Here is a 20,519-nt window from a genome sequence, read left to right as displayed (position 1 = left end):
GTGATATACATACTTTGGAGAGGACTTAAAAGAAGTATAGGAAGAGGTTAGACATGGTGTTTAGGGACATGGTTTGACATCGGGTGGGTGACATTGGTAGTAGGGTTTGGACCAGATGATCTTGGAAGTCTTTTCTGACCCTAATGATTTTATGATTCTATAATTTAGTTTTGCTAGATTTCAACTGTGCCAAAATTAATAGTTTATAGATTAGAAAAAAGCTTGGATATGCTGGGGTTTGTGTTCCATTGTGTTAGCTGAAACAGAATTCAAGGTTGGGAATCATTTATGTTTATTTTTAAGTGTATTTCCCTGGTTATTTTACAAGAAGACATCACTTTCAAATTAGACCTTATTCTTGTATAAAGATCAGTTTTTGTTTATTAAGTCACAATTTAGTAAAATTCTTAAAAATTCTCTCCGTTAAAGTGGGAGAAATCTGTGAAATCTCAAGTTAAATTTTAGCACTTCTGCAAAATTCAGCTTTCCAACTTCCCAACCAAGCCAAAGGTCTTGGCTTTGATACCAAGATGTCCTTTCATATGGCATCTTGCTGGTTAATTCAACTGTTAGTCACTGTTGTCTCAGTCATTACATATGTTATCTTCAATCACTGATGGAGACCACACCACACATGCCTGCTGCGTGAGGGTGATCAGTCACATTCCACATCAGAGACAGAGAACTTCAGCAAGACTGACTAACAGTTGATAAAATGGGACAGCCAGGTAAAGGATGGAGTGATCTAATTTATTGCACAGAAGTGAAACCAGTGGCAGGGTGAGATTAATCTGTGGCTAGGAGTCCAGTGAGTCCAGACTACCAATGAAGATGAAAGGCAAACTTGTTGCTGACATGGACAGGTTACAAATAAATTGTTGAGAGGAGTACTAAGTCCCACTGAAAGAGTGACAGTGAAGTGAAATAGAAGAATGAAGAAAGGGAAAAAATAATGGAGAGAGGAAACAGCAAAGCCTTGTAGAATATCACAGAACACAGCAGATGTGGCAAGAAGCTACAAGACAGGGATGGAGCACTGTAAAGGAAAACTGGACGTCACTAGGTGAACAGGCATGAAGAATATTTCAGTAAATGGAGAAATTCTGAGATGGGTAAGGAGCCCCAAAGAGCTATGGGATAAAGCAAGTAACCTAGACGGGATTAATTGGAACCACATGGGCATTCAGGAGTGAAGAGGGAAGTGGAGCAAAGAGGAAGACAAGGAAGAATCAAAATGGAAGCATGAAGGGAAAATAGAAGAGGAAAAAACTCAAAGGAATTTGAGGCAGTTAAGTCCTTCTTGAACACGTAGGAAATTACACTTCTCTTTTGCTCTCTTTTCCTAGCAAAACGAATTCTTACAGCTTTAAAATGAGGCTCTGCAACCTTATCTCACCTTCCCTTCTGTAAGTTAGAGATTAAAGCATGCTCTTCCTCTCACGGAGAAAAAGGACTTGGAAGTCCTTTATTTACCATACTGATGAGCAAAACGGGAAAATATAGAGAAGAATGTATTTTTAGAGAAAGGTTTGAACAGTTTGCAGTCAGACCTAGAACTGTTCCCTGATCGTTAACAGGACAAAATAATGAGCATTTGCAATTACTACCCACTAGATATATTAAAAGATCCCCAGTTCTACAGAATGAAAAAGAAGACTGTGATCACACAATGCAAATGCACTGAGAGACTGATTTATGTTTGCACAGGAATCCTCAGTTATTTCATCTTCTAAGTTTTGACTAGGTAACTTAACTAAGGCTCCTTTAATGGGTTATTTTGTATGCAAAAGACAAAATGTAAAGTAATTAATATTGTTAATTGCTAGTAAAGTAATTAATATTGTTTACCCATTCAAATATCTGTTCTGAATTTGGTCCAAAATCTAGAGAATCTTTCTGTTATGACATTAATAATGACGGAAAGCTTATTTTGATGTGCAGATTTAGTTCAGTTTTCAGAGGAGTCATATAAGGCATTCATTCCACAAATGACTCTTCAACAAACAAAGGAGGACTTCAAACATGAAGCAAATGCTTCTTTCAGTATTTGGAGATAGAACACTATCACCTGTATTTAACTACAGCGCTTGTTTTGAAATTAGTGTCTCTTTGAGCCAATTGCACATATTCTGGAGAAACTCTATGAACAGATTGCAATATACAACTGCAAGTCTATGTTGGGGTGTTTATAAATACTAAGAAACATATTTTATGCATCCAATTACAGAAAATTTTCCAAATACATGGTAACATATAGAGGATAAACTGTGAATTAGTTATCAGAAAATAAAATTTCTGTACTATTTGCTAAACATTGACAAGCAATTAAAATGATGTATATTCATCTAAGAAATACCAGAGACACTTGCATAAACATGATAAATTATTAATATTCACACCTAAAAAAAACAGACAGAAAGGTTACAATATGGTATTTATCTATTTAAATGAATTGAAAAAAACTTCGTTTGCACTACACACCACTTGTCAACCCACTGTGACAATGTCACATTGACACACATGTTAAAATAACTTTTTGTTTTTCCCCCCCATTTTACTGCAACTTTAATACAAGGTCTTATGTGTTTTGTTTGTTTGTTTGTTTGTTTGTTTTCCTTTTGTTTCATCCTGGGTCAATTTGAAACCACCCCTCACAGACCTTCTTTGTTTGTTTGTTTGTTTTCACAATATAAATTAAAATAAAGAAAAATACTTTGGAACCAACCAAATACTTTTCTTTGATGCCTTTGATGGGTGTGGGTGTGCATATTTAGGAAGTGAATATATAGGGTACTGTCCCTCTGCCACCACATAATGTTCTGAGAGTTTTGTATCTCCCTACTTCTACCTCTCTACATTTAACCAATTCTTGCTCTTTTTCTGCTGTTCCATAGAAAACAGAAAAACAGCAACACACTGATATTCAAGACTCAGATATTATTTGTCCCTTTATCCAAAAATGAAATCAATAGATCAACTGTATCTAAACTCTATCCCTCTTTGATGCTTTAGACATATATGTAATGCAAGACTCATCTGTAAAAGACAGTAAGATTGCATCAGCAATTCAGTTTATCTTTAAAAATCAATTTGCACAGTTTACCACTGAAAAGGTTGTTTTCCTAACTTTGAGCTCTGCAAGTTTGTCCTCCATATATTACTGTGCAAAGAAATATAACCCTGAATTGTAATACTAAATCAAATATTTTAAAATGATTGAAGGTTGCTCTAAAAATGAGAGAAGGTTGAACAAGAAGTTTTAATATACACTGGCAAGTGTTCTTTGCAGTTTTCAAAGAAAATTATGTGTTTGGCCTCTGGCCTCTTAACATATTTAACAGATGTCTAATCTTGCTAACAAATCATTAGCAAAAAAATTGTTATCAGAATGTTTCTTGCTGGAAAGACATGAAACAACACAACTAATGTACACATTTCAGACGTTTGATTCAGGAAGGGAAGGAAAGAGCATTGAAACACTAGATAAAACTGTGAAGATAACTAGGGCAAAGTGTATTCACATTTCTCCTTCCCTTTTGTGGCAGAAATACCCGCTATTATAGAGTATTACTCCAGTGCCTTACAAAATTTGACACGTTCATCGATCCTTAATTATTTTTTTTAAGGTTTACCCATTTCAGCAAATTCTGTAATAATAAACCCTGTCTTTTGCTTCTTTGAAACCTTTCTACAGAATAACTCCAGCAATGCAAGCACTCTCTAGCTTTATATTAACACATATATTTTTGTAAGCAATTACAGCTGACTGGACTTGTATGCAACATGAATTGACAGGCAGAAAACATGAAGCACATGTGAGAAGGCAGTTGCAAGAATCAAGAAAACTAGGATAACTGCTAAATATGAGAATTTGCAATATTGTTACAGTCCTCACAGAGACAATGAGAACCAGAAAATAAATGGAAGCCAGAGAAAGGACAGAAAAAAAATGAAAACAAAAACAAAATGAAAACTACATGAATGGAGCATCAGTAATGAATATCCTTTCTGCAAAACTCTGGGTGGGTTGATGAGGAACAATATGAGAAACAAAGACAACAGTGGCCACACAACGTGCCTATCACAGAATAATGACCTATAACAGAGCTGCTCCGCATCACACTAACTGTTCTCCTTTCCCAGCGTCCCAAATATGACATGTTCTATGAAAAGCAGAAGACCGACCTGGTCAGTTTATTTACCCCAGAAATCCAAGCCACGTCCATTAGATACATCAACACTCTTAACTAAAGAAATTTTTGAACTTTCCACATTGTTTTGAGGATCTAGTATTTCAGAGGAAGCAAACACTTCCCTAAGATTGCATGTTTCCCACACACACTTTTCTTTTTCCTTAATGAAATAATGGTGTCCAGCCAAGACATTCTTCCATCTTGTTACTAACATCTTCACGATATTTTTAAAAGCAGAGGCAGTATATCAAGATAGGCACTGGGGACAATGAGACCTACAAAGTAGCATCATGCTTCTGCTATATAAATATTTCTCTGTATTTACAAAAATTTACTCATTACTGGAAACACAATCAACTCTTCTACTAATATCCCACTTACAGTCAAAGAAACTGTCCAACACTGCTAATGGCATGTGCCATTAGCAACATGCAATCTACTCAGGTTTGTTTCAGCACACGGAAGGTTTCTGAACAAGGAAGCTCATTTCCAGGCAGGCCTCTCGTGCTTGCTTACCAGCTGTTCCCCCTTTTTCACAACAAGGAGCATTGGAAATGCTTCTTGAGAGAGCTGGAAATCAGGATTCACCCTGATTTCTAATGTAAGGCAGAGGAGCAGGAGGAGCTAGGCAGAGCTACCAGAAAAACAAATCCCAAACAAACCATGTATGGCTGTCTGAGACTTAAACAACTGATTTCACCAGACCAAGATACTTAGAGCAAAATAAATAAACTGATACTGCTAATATTCACTGCAAAAGTGATAGTTTTTAATAAGCATAAAAGCATTCCAAGATAACATCGCAGTCCAGTTTCAAGGTGACAAAAGGCATGAGCTATAAAGCTTGGGAAAAAAAAAAAACACACCACCACCACAAACCAGAAACCTTTTTAATCACAGCTGAGCAAAGCTGTCAGGGCTTGTGTTGAAGGTGATTGTGTCAGAGATGCAATCTCAGAGCTGTGATCACAACTGACAAGACAGACACATTCCCAGCACGCTTTCCAAATTGCTATTTCCCCTTCCCCTATTTGTCCATCTCTACTGAACAATGCATGTTCACTTTGTTCTCAATTATAATCCAGAAAAGAAATTTAACTGTACCTTCTGGATTTGGTGTATCACTTACAAATTATCAGGTCTACATATGTCAGCTGAATTCAGAAACTGCTCCTTTTTTCCCTGAGTAGGTAGTTAGACTATAATCAGATGTTTTTCTTAAGTCTCTGTAAATATGATCCCAGGGCTTTCAAAGTTATCTGACAGCTCTTCAGTACCACTTCCCATGGCACAGAAAGTGATGCTGTTTCAGTAATGAGCACGCTGATGCAAAACAAGATTAACTGGTGAAACATGAGGTTTTAGCTTTTATGTGATTATACTCTTATGTGATTTGGTCTTCTGTGTGATTTTCTAACTCGGTGACATTTTCATGTATCACTAGCAAACCTGAAACACTTCTTTCCCTTCTCTCAATCCTAATTAACTAATTATGAATACAGTAACCTATCTTTATTTGCAATAACCAAGTTGTCTAACTTGCTATTGTATTTAACATCCATTACATTCTCATCTGTTGCAACAAAGCCTTTTCTAGGGTGTGGGAGTGATTTTTCACGGAAGAAGCAATTCTTTGGGATTTCTTTTTTTTTTTTTTTTTTTTTTTTTTTAAATCTCATACATTTAATATCCCCCAAAAAAACTTCAACAGGTACTTTATATAGAGGATTTATAGTTAGTTGCAATTAATGAACAAACAAGATGACTCGTTTTTATATTTTTATTTTTTTAAAGTATAATGCAGCTTCTCTTAAACAATTGTATGGTAAGGAAAAAGCACGGAATCAGGAAAAAAATTTAGAAAAGGCAAGGGTTCTATTACTACTTTTTAAAAGTCTATACAATCTTCAGTCCCTTGTAATGAATAATACATTTTATCATGGAACTATGAATCAAATAAAAACATAAGTGTATAATGCTTAGTCGGAAAATATTGGTACGTTATGGAAAATGGCATTCTTAGGAGAGAAGCCATACAGCACTATAATCATAAGAAAAGATCGGTGCCTGTCCCTCTGCTCCCCTCGTGAGGAAGCTGCAGGCAGCCACAAGTTCCCCTCTCATCTAGGCTGAAAAAAATCAAGCTACTTCATCGGCTCCTCTCACATCTTCCCCTCTAGACCCTTCACCTTCTTTGTAGCCCTCCTTTGGGCACTCTCTAACAGTTTTATGTCCTTCTTATACAGTGGTGCCCAAACCTGCACACAGCACTGGTGGCGAGGACACACCAGCACAGAGCAGAGCAGGACAATCCCTTCCCTCGACCAGCTAGCAGTGCCATGCCTGATGCACCCCAGGGCAAGGTTGGCCCTCCTGGCTGCCAGGGCACGCTGCTGGCTCATGTTCAACTTCATGTTGACCAGAACCCCCAGATCCCTTTCTGCAGGGCTGATCTCCTCTCTCATCCCCCAGTCTGTGCTTATAGCCAGGGTTGCCCTGTCCCCAGTGCAGAATCCAGCACTGGCTCTTGTTAAAGTTCACATTTTTGGTGATTACCCAGCTCTCTAATTTTTAAGATCTCTCTGCAAGATCCCTCGTCATCTGGGAGGGAATCAACAGCTCTTCCCAATTTAGCATCACCTGCAAACTTACTCAAAACACCTGCATCTAAGTCATTTATAAAAAAAAAAAAAAAAAAAAAAAAGAATTGTCCCCAGAAGGGAGCCCTACAGAATCCCACTAGTGACTGGATGTCAGCCATCTGCTGTGACCCCATTTGCTATAAGCATTTGAGCCAATTGTTCAACCATCATATTGTGTTTTTATCTAGCTGTATGCTGGACATTTTGTCCAGAAGAATACCATGAGAAACAGTACTGAAAGCTTTACTGAAATCCAAAAAGATTACATTGACTGGATTCCCTTGGTCAAGCAGGTGGGTGTCTTCATCATAAAAGGAAATTAAGTTCATTAAGCAGGACCTTCTAGTCATGAGCCCATGTTGGTTACGATCAATGACTGCATAGTCTTTCGTGTGTGTTTCAGTAATTCCCAGAATACTTTTCTCCACAATTTTACTGGGTACTGAAGTGACTGGCAGACCTATAATTATCAGATATAGTCACAGTGAACAATTATTCAGCATTTTTAATAATGGCAATTGATATACATTGATTTCTACAAATAAATTTTAAAAATCTACATTTATAGAGAAGACAATGAGGCAATGAACCTGATGCATTTGACTATATGCGCTTTAGATACAACAAGGAAGCAAGCAGGCTGACTTGCCTTGGACAAGTTTATGAACCAGTCCAAATTGATGAGGAAACCCTTCCTATCTGCCCATGCTTCCATCATCAGTTAGAGCTTTTCATTTCTAAGAATACTGTTGACCACAGAAATAATTTCTTCTTGTTTAAATTAATTCATGAAGAAAGATTTCAGGAAACCATTTTAGAAAGATGGCTTCTTAACAGCAGTGCTAAATATTTGCCTAATGGTTTAAAAATGAAACCCCAACTGAATGTTTGGCTGCACTGTCAAACCTCACATTTGAGAAAATAATCTATCTTGGCCACAAAAAAATGATGCATATTGCTAATAAAAATACCTTTTGGAAACTGTTCAGTTGGCATCCTTCGGGGATTTTTACACTGCATGTGAAAAACATATAAGGATGCAAAATAAATGTTCTTTTGTATCTTTTCATAACTTATCTAACCCATCCTGTTATATCCCAGGGAATTTATGGTTTTCCTCCTTTTTATTACCACAAATATGGCTTCTGTAAAGCGAAATACGCCCGCCTGCATATTCTTTCAAAAATATATTATTCACTGAGACTTGCCCAGTTGCTGAAGGTTCCTCTGCCTTCTCAGAAAAGACAAAAATCTGAGCAATTTTCTTCTGCAAAAATTTCAGTAAAAATTTACAATTATATGATTTAATAGGATGCCACTGATAGTCCGCACTGCTGCAAGCTCATTATACAATTATACTATGCTTTGTATCAATTAAAAGTAGTCTTTCACCTACTTGCAATAAATTAGCATCATAGGAAAAAGAATCAAGATGAGTCTAAAAGTCAACTGCCACAAAGTTATTCCCACCATAATTCAATATAATTTCTAATACTCAGTCAGTTTGCAGTAATCCCTAAGCTTAAGACCAATTATAATCATTTTATGGGTATACGGTGCAAACGGAATGAAATCTGACTGAAAATACAGACATTTACATTAAGCTATCACTTCTCATTTGATAACACTTCAGTCAAAATGGTGTGCTTTGCAGTGAACTATCCAAAGTAGTTTTATAACAAATTTAATGTTAGAATAAATAGAATAGTTCAGTTGGAAGGGACCTTCAGAGATCATCTACTGTAAATGCAATTGCTTGACTTAAGTTAGTTACTTGTTGAAAACAGCAGCTAAGTTAAAATATTTATTCCAGCAAGAAGATTGCATTTCTCTAAGAAATTAGTTATTACTTTTACTAAATTGCTTGTAACATACAGTGAATTATTTCTACATTATTTGATTTTTCCCATAAAAATGTGCTGCAAATTGTTCTATCGTATTTTCTCTTTTATTAATTAAAATAATATAGATTTTTAAAAAATGGATATGGTTTTCTTTATTTGATTGGAAACACAAAGAAGAGGAGTGCCTCAATTAAGAGGGTAAATGATTTTTTGCCACATGAAATATTTCAGTGATGAGCACTTGTAACTTAACGCCTCAGCAGTTTATAAATAATGGCTGAGACTATTAGAAGAGAATAGAACAGAACAGTTGGAAAGGACCTTCAAAGATCATTCAGCCCAAATGCCCTACCTCTTTGGGGCTAACCAAGAGTTAAAGCACATTATTGAGAGTCTTGTGCAAATGCCTCTTGAACATTGCCAGGCTAGGGGTATCCACCACGGCTCCAGGAAGCCTTTTCCAGTGTCTGACCACCCTCATGGGAAGGAAAATTTTCCTGATGACCTTTCTGAACATGCTCTGGTAGAGCTCCATGCTGTTTCCTCATGTTTTACCATTAGTTCCCAGGGAGCAGAGACCTGCACCTCCCTCTCCACCTTCCCTCCTCAGGAAGCACCAAGCTCACCCTTCAGCCTCCCCCCCCCAAGACCAGACAGTGCCTCAACCCCAGCCTCTCATCACTAGCCATGCTTCCCAGACTACCTTCTTTCAGACTCTATTATGTTAGCTATATATATAACAATATATAATACACATAAAATAAAAGGGATATAATGTATAATATCAGCTATTATACCCCACTGTATCATATTTCAGACTCCACAATATTAGTTCAATATACTTAAGGATTTTCAAGGGCCATACATATTAAAAAAAAAAAAAAAAGTCTATACAAAACAAAAAACAACATCATAATTCATCAAAGTATGCTGCTGGATTTGAGAAATTAAAGAAATCTCTTTCCTATTCTTCTGTTACAAGTCAATGGGACACTTGAAGGTGGGTGGGGGATCTGAGGTTTTTTAATAACTTAAGATACATCACTTCCTATCCAGAAGATACAGAGCTGCTAAATGCTTTAATTTCAGTTATGTATTACCTGATTCAACATATTACCTGATGAATTCTGTAACTACTGGATTAAGTTATGTGGAAGAGTTATGTGGAAGTAAAATGTAAAAGTAAGAATTCAGCAGAGTTACATGGTTGAAAAATAAAATAAAAATAAATAACTCAAGCAACCTTTATTTTCTTTTCAAATATTATTCTTATCTCAATTTCACGATTACTATCTTATTTTTTTTCCTTAAATTTATACAATTAACTAGCTAAATAAACAAATACGAAAACCTACACACTTATAAGCAAAATCCTGGCTAGCTGCAAAAAAAAACTTCAATAAATTGTTTTCTACAAGTAGTTTACACTAACTCAACACAGTTTTCCACAAAGAATTTTTGTGAATTCCACTTAGCTTCAGCATTTATAAAACCAGAGTTACAGGTAACAAATGTACTTGTTTTACAAATAAGATACTACAGTGTTAATCACTTTCTATAGATACTTGAATTCATTTGGCATATAGCTCAGAAACAACACAGTGTCTTAACTCCGGCACATCAAGTTTTGGGGAAGCATCAAACTCAGCCTAAAAAAATTAAAACCTTTCATGATTAAAGGCATCTTGTAATATAGGTTTAAATTTAAAACCAAGATTTCAACCCTTCTGAAGGGGGATGCTCAAGTGTCTTGGATTTGATTTCTGACAACACTGAAATGACTTGAAAAACTATGTTTATTCACATACCTTTACACCACACAATGCCCTGTCATATCAAGTTTCCAAGCTAGCTTGTAATCAGGTAAGCATTAGGTAGAGCAAAAAGACTTGTAATAACTTTCAGAAAAGTATGTCTTGCAGTGCTTCTTTACAATCCCTGAATAAATTTAAAACATTAATGTTTTTGTTTTTTTTTTATAGGAAATGCAAACAGTACTTCTTAAAGTACTGCCTTTTCTGAAACTCTATAGTAACTCTCTTGACTACAATTCTCTTTTCACCTGGCATCCCTAAAATTCTTCTCCAGTCAACAAAAGAAACTAATTCTTCAGTGTTGTTTTTTTTTTTCGTCTTCACTTTCCAGTTCCATTTCAGCACAATACTTCACACTCATGTCTGACAGTTTTATATTTCCTCTACATCAGCAGTGGCATCTTTGGACCATAGGGAGATACGTGAATTGCTGGTTGTAAAAATTGTATCTCAAAAATCTCAATTGCATGATTCCCTTTTCACCAAATAGCTTTGTTTCTTTCTCCATTGCTCTTCTTCAGCCTTTTCATCCACCACTGCTTTCTCCTGCATCCATATTCCTTTCTTGTCAATTCTACTGGAATTCCTTCCCAAGTCTCAACAGATTCATCCCTGCGAAAGCCAACAATGATACCCCATCATTATTCTCATAAGCCTTTGAAGAAGTGCCTATTCTCTGTGCCCCTTATTCATCTTATTTTTTTCATTTGCTGTATGCCTTCTACATGTTGGCTCCATTCTTCACTGTTCCCGCTGGTGTTTGATTCTCATTCCTTCTCCCACTTTCACTGGTTACTCACCATCACTTAGAGGGAGACACTTGGTCTCAGAACTTCCCTCTCTACAATGTATTTCTACAAACCTTATTTACAACCGCAATTGCAAATAATTTCATGCCATTAAACTACCTTACAGGAAAAGTTACTTTATTCTCTATCTGCCTAGCTCATCTTAGTTCACCCTGACATCACTTTGTGAATGTTTAACTGGCTCGATATATTGAAAGCTGTTCCTGACTACCATGTCTTTCCTGGCTACCATATGTTCCTGGCTGCCATAACTTTCCTCAATTTCCCTGGAAGATTTAACCTCTTTTTAATCGCTCATCATAAGAAGATGTCATTACATACATCACAACATGTCATCTCCTTTCCATCATATATTGTAAAATATGCAATAATAAGTCCCAATCAATAACACTATTACTTTGATTTCTTTGCCTTCTTTCTACTCCACTGCCCTTAAAATGGTTCTTTACTTTCAGGGTGCACTGTCAGTTCATTTTGTCTAATTTAACAGCTGTATTTTACCAATGAGCTAAATACATATTCTGCCAACAAAAGTAATTACAGACCATTCACTTAATCCTCAAGCACATCTGTGTTTTTCTCACATAAAGAAAAACAAAGCCAAAAACAACAAAACCACCACATCTCCATTTTCCGTAATATATATGGACATGCTTTAAACTATCATTCAAAAACAACAAAAAAGGATACAAGCGGCAATTCAGTTTGCTCACTGCCTTGCCTTTGTTTCTTCAACACCAAAGAGTTTATTTTCTGACTTAGGCATGTTTTTTTCAGAACACTCAAATCTGACATTTGTTTTATACATGCAGACAGCAGCACATGCTAACCAAGCCCTGCCTCACTCCTACCTCAATGCAATAGCCAAGTAACAACAGGGAAATGTTTGGAGTACAGAAAACATTCATGCATCCCTGTCAACTCCCGCATCCCATTCAGCACCAGGCTTCCATACGTAGAAAATCAACTGCACATTTTCACAAATTTTGCCAATTGACAAGCTAATATCTGGCAGTGTGTTGCTTTCTGCTGATTAAAACAGGTGTCCTGACTTGCTCTGAGCTTCTCAAAAATCACTCAGGCTCTTGAAGGTGGCCTTGAATATAAACCAGTCCTCCCAGTAAGAAGTCAGGAATACACATGTACTAACTATGCTTTTGCAAGTCCTGGTGAAGCTGAGCCCCTGTAAAGATCACAGCAGCACACTCTGGTGACCTCTTGGCCTCAATCTGCTCTCCAAACAAGACCACAGGTGTGCATACTGGTGAGGAGAATGAAACAGGCCACAAAGCAAGGATACAGTGCTGTTTCTGGGCTCTTACCAAGGTGTGTGCTGATCACAGCAGCCACATTTGGCCGGCATGAATGTAGCTCTTGGTGTCCATAAGAAACAGTCTGTGATTATACAACGAACTAGATTTTTCTCAGAATATTTCACTGTATGTTTGAACTAGCACAGTACGTTCTAATTTGGCTATCCTATCCCAACCTTAAGAACAATGTATTACACCAAAAATTAAATGTAAATTAAGTTTTAGCACTTTATACAGGTAACTGTTTTAGTGCATAGCCAAATCTGGAAATGATACAGTTACATTGAAAAAGGTGAAATACCATATGTGTACCACGTGGTTCACCAAAGTGAACCATAAAGACATTTTTTCGAAACCTTATACACTGCTTAATATGAATTAAAATTACATGTTGAATGATTTAAGAGTACTCTGTTTAAATAATCTAAGCATTTATATATATTCAGAAACTTTATTAAACTAGAATTTCATTATAAACTTGTGTGCACACTTAGACACAGAGCCGTGCTGCGTATGTATGCATGCACAAAGTGTGAAATCTATACATATGTGTGTGTATGTATGTATGTGTGTAGTCATGTAGGACTCCAAATCTAGTTCTCCATCTCATGAGAAATTCTTCCTTGGTTCAAGGAAGGCAGCTGTTCAATGGATGTATCTGATTTCAGTCTGTGTAGTATCACTACAGTCATACATTAAATAAAACACAGCTGGATAATGCTCCACCTATTTCACCACCCTCTCCACTAACTGTTTAGCACTAACATCTGTTGAAAACAAACTTTATAAAATAGGGATATAATTAAAAAAAACTTTATTTTAAAATATTTGCACTTTAAGAAGTTCTGCTTGTTAGCAAAGAAAGCCTCATGTATACTCAGATTTTAAGTATGAGATTTATACCTAGAGTTCAGAGAAACTTGCTCACTTAAGCCTGTCTTGCAAAAAATATATTACAAATACTTTTCATTTCATTGGTACAGTCCTGTAATTGCTGCTAAGAGATGGTGTAGGTATGCAGTTCATCTTTTCATGTATAATCACATGAGCACAGATATCTTACGGATTTTCTACAGATGCCATGCAAAATTTTTAATTGAAGTTAACTAGACTTATTATATGTTTTTCAGGAACTAAGGGAACCTTGGGTATTTTAAGGCTATTATGGCCAACTGTTCAATTCAAGCACATTTAAAGTGTATCCTTACAGTAGCACACCTTTTAGCAAACACAGACATGAAACAATCATTGTTTGTTCTTCTTCCGACTTTTTCTGATTCAAGTCACTATTTCTACAAATAGAGCTACATATAAAAGCTATGCTTCACTGTACTGTATCTTTCATTTTTTTTACACTTCCCAGTTTCTGACAGATTCATGGCAAATATTTTTGTATTTAAAAAATAATTTCTTAATAACATATGTCAGAGCACGTTTCAAAATAATTTGTGCTCTTATTCTACTGAACTAAAAAAAAAAAAAAAAAAAAAAAAAACTGTTTCTAAGTTTTTTTTTTCTAAATCAAAGTTATGAAACAGGTATACACAAGCATCACACAAAATTAAACTACAGGTTTTCTAGGACGGTATTGAATTTCTGATAGTGGTCAGTGACATAGGAATACACGACAATCCCACAACTATTAAATAGGAAGAATTTGTTATTCATGTTCTACATTAAATCTCTGGAAAATTTAGAAAAATTGTCATATTTAAAATATTTAAGATGAGGCAAATATTTTAAACAATAGTGGCAAAAATTAAGTAAATGAAAAGTTTGCTCTACTACATTAATGAAAAGAATCAAGAAAACTGAAGAGAACAGCTCTCAGTATTTTCTAAAATTCACTTCATAATATTCTTTATGAATATAGAAAGCTTTTTAAAAGTTATGAATTGATGAGAAGCACAAAGTCTGCCAGAAATACATCTAAATATGAAACTGAAATGAGGTGAGGGGCCTATAAATTAACCCAAGAGAAAAAGCAAGCATATGCAGACAGAAAGTACCTAATCTTCAATCCACAGACTATGATCTGTTCCACAGAGTAGATGTCATTATTTCCTACTTTTTGTTCTTAAATAAATCTATTTGATCAAGTTGTAATTCCTTTGCTTTTGTAAGCATTTGAAAATACGGGACTTTTAAACTTCTCTAATAAAACAAACTTAATGACTACGAGTTGCACAGAAATGTACTTTTCACTGCTTCTATGAAATTCACAGTATAAACCTGCTGTCCATCTCCTCACTACCCTAAAGTGACATACTATAAACCACAATGAGAAACATTTGGACGCCAAAAGAGCTTCCTAATAAACATGCCAAACACAAAAAAGTTTTCTAGAGTTACAAACCCTCTCAGGTTCTAGATAGACAGACAGACAGACAGACATTTTCAGCTTGCTTGAGCAGTACACATACTACAGTACGTAAAAGCCATTTCTCTGATAAGCCAGATGACTCCAGAGCTCACTTGTTGAAGCAGAGCATCCGTCCTTTAACATTTTGTCTCTACATACAAGGAACATTATCTTTTATTATTATTCTCAAAGTTATAAAATAAATATACATAGGAAAATTTTCTGTAAAATAACAGAAGCTAGCTCATGAAGGCTCTTCTATTCCCATTTAGAAATAATTCATATCAGATTAATATTAATAACACTACAATATTAATACAGCAAATCATGTTTTTAATTAAAGCCAATCACTATTTTTATTTATTTATTTATTTATTTTGGTACTGCTATTCCTCCAAATAGTAGTCCAAAGATAGATACATAATCCTTGTGGGGTAAGCCTTTTTTTCTTTAATCACACATGAATCTGAACTAAAATCCTTTATGCTATTTTCATCAGAGTGTGACAGAGTAAGATTTAGAATTCCTTTCATCACTAGATTAACTAGTGCAAACATTTAGATAGTTCTTAACTATAAACTGTTTATTACATAAGAGAGAAATGCACTTAGAAATATAGCAGGGCCCATTTTATCTTAGCATATGACTGTCAGATTCTTTACTGCAGATAGTTTCAGGGTACAGATAGTGATGTACTGACTAAACCAGGCGTATACAAAAAGGAATAATATATGAATCTGTTAATATTTGCTGCTGGCAAGCCCGTGTGTGATTTCCAGTTTCTGGAGCACAAATACATATGGAATGAAAGGGTGGGACATTATGGATATGGAAAACTTAAGGTAAGTTTGAAAGGGAAATATAGTATATTTGGATATCTTTCATCTCATATTTACACAAGAAATTTCCAGCTGTAGCCAGACTGCCCTCTTCAAAGCATGAAGCATGTTACATACTTCAGGGAAATTGAAAGATTTGCCTGATGTTTAGCTGTAGTACTCATTTCAGCAAATTTAAGGACAGTCATTCTAAATTGTTTCTATTAAATATTGACATTTCATTGGAATACTTTTAATGCTGTAGAGGTGCCCAAAATTATAGGTAAGCAAAACCAAAACAAAATATCCACTGCCAAAGTGATGAATAAATTTTAGCTGGTGTGAAAAGAGCATAATCCTGGAATGCTGTAAACCATCAGATGACAAAGACACATTACAATCTTTGGCTAGAGGAACCAGTAACTGAGTAAGCATAAGCACAGTAATAAAGCTTTTTAGTAGACTGACACAAGACATGCATTTCAGGAATTCAGTACTGAGAGCTATGTCTATGTCACCATATAAGAAAAGCAAGCTGCAACTGTGCAAAGATCCAGCACTGTCCTTCTCCCAAAGCATGGGCATAAATCCCCTCACAGAACTTTCCAATTAATGGAGAAAATATTTACAGCAAGTCTCAGATCTTACTACTAGCTTTCACTACACTGTCTGGCAGCATCAGCTGTAAAATCAATCAAGAACAACAAAATAAAGTTTACAAAAAAAAATCCAAATAAGATTTGGGCTTGCATTCCCATTCCAAAACAAAAGACTCACCCCATTCAGGCCAAAAAGAAGTATTTTACGTGATTTTTATTACCTGAATCTGTGTAATCAGATGTAATGTATTTCTTCAAAGTCTCTCTACTATTTGCAATATTTTTCACCTCTGAAAACTCTGCCTTAAAACATCTCTGCAGTTATACTGCCCACTACAAAACTAAAGCTTACTAAAACCCTTTCAAAGCAGAAGATCACTAAATATAGAAATGTATTTATCTTCCATCTATAAATCATGCAATTATTTGGAAAATACTTTTAACATGACTACCAGTAATTAAAAAAGGTACAGAGCTTAGATCTGCTTAACTTCAGAGCATACTGCAACATCCCACTTTTCTTCCCCTTATTTTTTGAGGATTAGGTGGTTTAAGGGTGTGTGGAAAACTGGTTATTAGGATTACTGCTTGATCACACCACTTTTGGGGATATTCATGTGGGCAGCCTACTAGCACAGTGTTGAATTTCATTATTATTGTGCATTTTAAGTTCTGTAAAATCACTTAGAGCTTTAGCTAAGTAGTTTAAAAGTGATCAAAATACACGAATTATTCTAGAAATTCAAAATCAAAATAAGGTTTTAAGACCTGGAAAAAGAAAACACTGGCAAAGCAATAGTTCAGCAGTACCACAGGAGATGCTTGCTTTGAGCCGGAAATAGCTTAAGAAATAGAATGGAGTAAAACATACAACCAAGTCTTTTATGAAACAAGAAAGAATGAAAATAAAGTTTAGCACTAGCTATAACATTCTGTCCCTAAGCACTGAATCAATTTATATTTAGTATTATGTTGAAAATCGTTGCAACTCTTCAGATTTGCACTACATAAAAAAGATAAACCTATTACTGATAAATCTGTCAAAGTTAATTCCTAATTACTTACAGTACACCCTCTAGATGCCTAAAGGATAATAAAAATTACTACCCAATTTAATATAGCTAAAAACAAATAAACAGTGACAACAAAAAACAGACAAGACTTCGTGTGCATAAGCTGTTCTTTTGGTTCTTGAAGGCATATAAAAGAACTCACTACTCCTGACAAATTCTGCCTCCCTGACATCCTTATCAATATTTTTGTATCATGGCTGCAACAATATTACCATACAATACAAGACATGTCAAACTAAGAACCAGGATTCAGTCTGCATATGCAGCGAAGCTTTGTATGCAATCCAGAGCTAAATGCAACCAGAAAAAGCTGGAAGGAAAATTCTCGTAACTGGTAGCTTCATCAGACGATTTGAAAGACTAACAAAGAAGGTTCACCTTCCTCACCCTAGTAACTCCCATTTGTCACTGAAAAACATCTTGATCCTTTCCTGTTTAGAGTGGAAAATGAGGAGAGCTTTTTTGTTGATGATTTTAAAGAGACTTTAATCAACTTTAAATCGTATTACACTTTTAAGCTACGTATCAGGTATACTAACAGTCTTCACAAAAATTACTTCAGTCTTTAAAGAGAGCTATAAATGAGATACTCCTATTTCTACACAGGAAAACTATGGCATAGAGGTTTACTGATTACAAGACACACTTCATTCTTAATGCTAAAGACTGGCTCCATGGATCACCTTGTTCAGCAATATATATCACTATTGGTCTTTCAGAAATCTCTGAGTGGGCAAGCATAGGCAAAGATGAGGATTCTGAACCTATCTGAACTGCAGGTAAACCTAGTGGTTTTATTGCACTGTCCTGCAAATCAGTATTTTTCAAGGTTCTGTCTTATTTTTACCACTAATGCTCTCCAGTTCTCCACATTTGCCAAACACTTCTCAATGTCTCAGAATATTTAAATTGAGTGTTCTAATGTGTTATGTTATGATTGACTATTTCACACTATTGTTTCCACTACTCATTGGAAGTTTTAAGGAAGTTATTTTTTATGTCCTTTGAAGCTGTTATTTTAAGCCAAGTTGACAGTGTTCATAATATTTCAAACAAGCTGACAGATAGTTCTGCTAATGTGCACTGTAAATGCACATATACATGAACCTTAAAGAAAAACCATGCACTGACTAAATAACACACATGAGAAAATAATACAGATTTATGACAAAACGAAAAAACCCTCTGAGGCAGGTGATTATAATGGATCATGATCGTGCTGAGGAAGTTTGGAGAAAGGCAAGGCAGAGCTGGAATGCATTTGGCTAAGTTCAGCATTAGCAAGTTACCAATGTCAGTGTAATGAAGACCAAAAATAAAAAAATAAAAAAAATAAGAAAAAGAAGCGTTCCTCCAAAAGTGTTTTTACTCTCACTGCATACAGCTGGGAGATTTGGAATTGCACCAGAAAAACAGTGGAAGCAGAAAAGTGAATGAAACACTTATGTGCTACTAGTCAGAACTATAGAAGGAAAACTGATCACATACTGAAGTCATGGCGCTATGCACCGCAACACAATTAAAAAATAGCAGATACCTAGACGGCTCTAAGTGCCTTGGAAAAAACAACTAACTCATGACCCTAACTTAAAACAAACAGCTACTTTAGCTTTGACAAGAGAAAAAAAATATATATTATTTTTTTAATTAAAATATATTTATATATTCAAAAAGATAATTTAACCGCACCATTCTGGACTGAATTCTACGTTACTGAGAAGTAAACATAAACGATTCTAGGCTGGTGATGGGAAACTCACTGTAAAAATCCACTTTGACTGCAGTGCTCCAGGGTTTACAAATAGTGATTACAATCCAAATCCAGCTCAATATGGTAAATCAGTGCGCAATATAAACAGCCTGTTTCCACTGCCAATGTTTCAATTGTTTAAGTGTTCCCAAGATGCTACCACACATCATCAGGGTTCCTGTAAGTCAGTTGTAAAGGCATCAAGTCAAGTCTGGAGCAGAGGACAATAAACCTGTAACCGGCAGTCAAACTAGGGTTTCAATGGAAAGGAAGTTTTCTGGGAGCTTTGTCAGGAAGCTCCTGCCAGCTTGCACACAGGCATAGGTTTGAGAGCCACTGGAGGAAGCGCGCTTCCTACCAGCACTGCAGCAATGTGCCTGCTGTGATTGAGGCCAAGGAACTGAGTACCCCTTTTGTTCTAGGACAGAGCATTATTAGACCCTCCAACCTAGCAGTGATAGTCACTTTTGCTCTTGGTACTCTTGTTTGCATGACTCTTCTCCTGTGGGAAAGCAGAGGCCTTATGTTTTTCTGGCAAAGAGAAACTTCCCTCTACCTAAGTTGGCTCTGCTTGAGGGTTGTCATTTATTTTTTTTTTATTTTTTTTTTTACCCTTTTCTGCATCTTAAATAATTAGGCTGGAGTAGGTCAACTAACATAATGGTTTCTGTCACAAATAAGTCTGTCTAGAAACCTTAACAAACTCTGGAGTAACAGGCAGTATGGATAGTACATGGTGTGAGCCACAATATCTGGTAAGAACACCTTCCTAGACTTAGTTTGTGCTGTTACTGTCTCACATGGGAACAATGGTATAATGCTCTTTATATTTGTGCTTAAATGCGAATATGACTTCAGAGAGTCAAAACAGGCCTTTATTGTATCAGCTCTGGCATGACAGTAGGGTGAACTATGTATGTGCCAAATCCATAGTTAAAATAATGATGCCAGAATCATTCCTAATTGATCAAGGATAAGAAATTACAGCAACTATTTTCTGCTTTGAAACACTGGTGGTTTTTGTTACAGACTCAATTGAGTCTTCTCAAGTTAAACACAAATGCTGTCTTAATTTGGACTTTAAACAGAGCTGGTATTGTAGTACAGTAAAAGCTGTGTACACAGTTCTACACTTGTTTCGACAAAGTCAAAGAATATTTGATGGATGAGCATTAAAATTTTTCTTAAATCAGAAGTTAATATATCTGCTATGCATTTCTTCAAGCAGCTCACTCCTGCTTCACAGCTTTGCCTATCTCTCTGTGTTATCTAAAGCTGCTTGTACCCCAAAAAGTGCACCAC

The 20,519-nt window shown here is 35.7% G+C and overlaps 1 protein-coding gene across 1 annotated transcript in view; it reads right to left on the bottom strand.

The window, feature by feature from the left end:
- The window catches only part of WDR70 (WD repeat domain 70), a 142,467-nt gene that overhangs the window by 39,056 nt on the left and 82,892 nt on the right, over positions 1-20,519 (bottom strand). The window lies entirely within an intron of this gene.

This window comes from Aythya marila, assembly GCF_965140915.1.
Source record: "Aythya marila genome assembly, chromosome: Z".
NCBI lineage: Eukaryota > Metazoa > Chordata > Aves > Anseriformes > Anatidae > Aythya > Aythya marila.
The sequence above is the reverse complement of the archived record's forward strand: the minus strand, read 5'-3'. Positions and strand labels throughout refer to the sequence as shown.